The sequence below is a fragment of the Haplochromis burtoni genome, unplaced genomic scaffold (assembly GCF_018398535.1).
Source record: "Haplochromis burtoni strain Fernald_Lab_line unplaced genomic scaffold, NCSU_Asbu1 Contig_773, whole genome shotgun sequence".
Taxonomy (NCBI): domain Eukaryota; kingdom Metazoa; phylum Chordata; class Actinopteri; order Cichliformes; family Cichlidae; genus Haplochromis; species Haplochromis burtoni.
In genome coordinates this window covers 55,392-58,059 of record NW_024583134.1, presented here as the reverse complement: position 1 = coordinate 58,059, position 2,668 = coordinate 55,392, and the positions used below count along the sequence as shown (strand labels likewise).

General features: G+C 37.8%; 1 protein-coding gene across 1 annotated transcript in view; it reads right to left on the bottom strand.

Annotated features, from left to right (window-relative positions):
- The window catches only part of drd2l (dopamine receptor D2 like), a 19,095-nt gene extending 17,328 nt beyond the window's left edge, over positions 1-1,767 (bottom strand). The window contains exon 1 of the mRNA XM_005950300.2: positions 1,362-1,767. The gene's annotated coding sequence lies outside the window, so the exon portion shown is untranslated. The remainder of the gene's footprint in view (positions 1-1,361) is intronic.
- Between the last annotated feature and the right edge of the window lie 901 nt (positions 1,768-2,668).

The window sequence follows — 2,668 nt, the reverse complement described above, 5'->3', positions numbered from 1 at the left end:
TGGTAGAAATACCAATAAATTGATTAGCAAGTGGGAGAAGGAATAATTTGCACCAATGTGGCACATGAGAGTGTTGCATGAGAAGATGTGATCCCAGGGTGACGCTCCACACCAAAAGCAAACATCTTCTATTCAAGAAGCGATTTGACATCTTCTCCATCTTTTATTTAAAATGAGACACTGCAGCGTTTGGAAGCCACTTCTAAGCGACTGCTGAGGATAAACAGTTTCAGTGTGAACAGACTGATAACTGCATCCTCTCCATTTCATTAAGAGTCAAATTTGATTTGTCAAAGTGCCCATATGGCACAAACATTTAAAGTGTAGACATAACCAGGGTTTGCTCCTGTTTACACACTTAACCACCCGTCCCCTGCCAAATCTACAAATTTTCACCATTCTAAAATGCACATTTGAGGGAATACAGCATTACTGAAACACACCCTTCAGCTGTTGAGAGAACTCTAAACAAATATAATGCCACTTTGCAACCACTAGAGGGTATCCCAAATGAGAACTTCAGATTTACAGTAAGATCTGTTTCTGCAATTCATTTGGAGGCAAGTTGATTTTATTTCTGCAACACCCGAAGACTGAGGTAAAAAAAAAAACCAAAAAAAAAAAACCTATAATAAATGAAAATATGGTAAAGTTGACAATCATGCTCAGACTCTCCAATAACAAACTAAGGTGAGTAAATAAATTCACAATTTCAAGCAACCTATAGAAGAATAGTGACAGGCTAAAATAACATTACAAACATGTTTTACCGACATATCTGAAAATACATCGGCAGAAAAAAAAGAATGTAAACTATATAATACTGTAAATCATACAGCTACTGGAGTCTTTCTATAAGACTTTCTTTGACAGGACTATTATGGAACAGAGCGAATGAATATGTAGTTTTTGCAATCAGCATTATTATTATTATTATTTTAATAACGGAAACAGGAAAACTTCAGTGTATTTATGAAAAAAAAATTAAAGCATTAAATGAGCAATAATACGAGACATACCTTTTGAGGCATGCCTTGACTTTATTTTGAATTCCGGGTAATAAGCACTTATACACTCCAAACACGTATTAACCCAAAATCCAAGCCGTGATTTTATTTCAAAAATAAAATGTCACCATGCCCCTGCTGGCGTTCATCCGCAAAACGAACTTGTCAATCTTGTATATTGGAACCAAGAAAAAGCATGAAAAATCACAGAAAAGCGTTGAAAGCATGGCAACAAGTTCCCCTTAAGACGCTGCCAGTCCTATCTGAACTGACAAAGGTTTCTATATTTAAAAGATAAAATAAAAAAAGAAAGAATAAATCTGCTTTTCAATTTGGTTTAAAGCGGTTACTTACCCTATGGTGCTTCAGGTGCTCACATTTAGCTTCGCTCTCCTCTCAGGAACAGCACTGGCGAGAAATTGGCTGTCCGTCCGCGGCATCCAATCAACAATTTACGGCAGACCTGCCTAGATTGACCTCAGTCGGTGGGCGTAAACACCATCAGGGGTAAAGTCCCCCTCCTCTGTCGGGTCAGTGCTGCGGGGGTCTGACAGGAGATGGAGGACGATGGAAACAGTTTGAGGAGAGAAGAAGAAGACGAAGAGGAGAGGAGGGTTTCGTGTAGGTTTCACAGTTTCAGTTAAGAAATAAATCACAGAGCCAACTTGCGCTCACAGCAGACAGACTGTAATTCCATTGGTTCCGGTTGATATTAAGGGGCGGTGCAAAAACCAAATCGCGCCTATTTATATTTCTGTTCTATCATTTTAACTGTGTGGTTTGCGCAATGTTGTTTTCTGCAATTGCTTATTTTAGTTTACAGCACAGGGTAATTTGATTAATAATGAATGCAGAGTAAGTGCATAGTTTATTTATTTTTTTAATTTATTATTATTTTTTGCATTAATTTATATTCACCCAGCCCCAAGAAAGAAAATGGTGAACAGAAATCAGGGCTATAATATTACTATCCAGTGTTGGGTGGCATTACCAGTGTTGGTTACCAGTGTTGAGTGGTGTGTTGTTATATTCCAAGCTCCTATTAAAAAGTAATTCATTCTATTTCTATTTTATTTTATTTATAAAGCGTCAATTCACAATATTTGCCGCATGGTGTGTATTATAGATTATAGGTTAAAGACCCTAAGATATTAGAAAGAGAAGAAAACCTCAACAATAAAAGGCATTTGGCAGCCATGGTGAAGATAAAACTAACTTTTAACAAGAAGAAACCTTCAGCAGAACCAGGCTCAGTGAGGGGCAGCCATCCGCCATGACTGGTTGGAGGTGAAAGAGAGGTAGAGCAGCAAGAGACATGACAAAAAGCACTCTATGGAAGAGAGAGAGTTCAATCATTACTACAGTTAAAATGCAAATTTTGTGAAGAAACACAAAGAGATTGAAAAGAAATGCTTAGTCATGGGAAGTAAGCAGCAGTGGGATTATTTACTGGTAAGAATAAGCTTGTTCATTTACCTCATGAGAAACAGCTTCAGCCAAACAAAAAGCTTCTCCTCAGCAGGCCTTGCAACCAGTGTAATGGAAATACTTGTAGGTACTTCTTCAAAATGTAAACCTCTTCAACAGCCGAGAGAGATTTTTCATAACCTCAGCACAGAATGATGTGAATACACCCGTCCTCTCTGCCGTCACATTAGTTG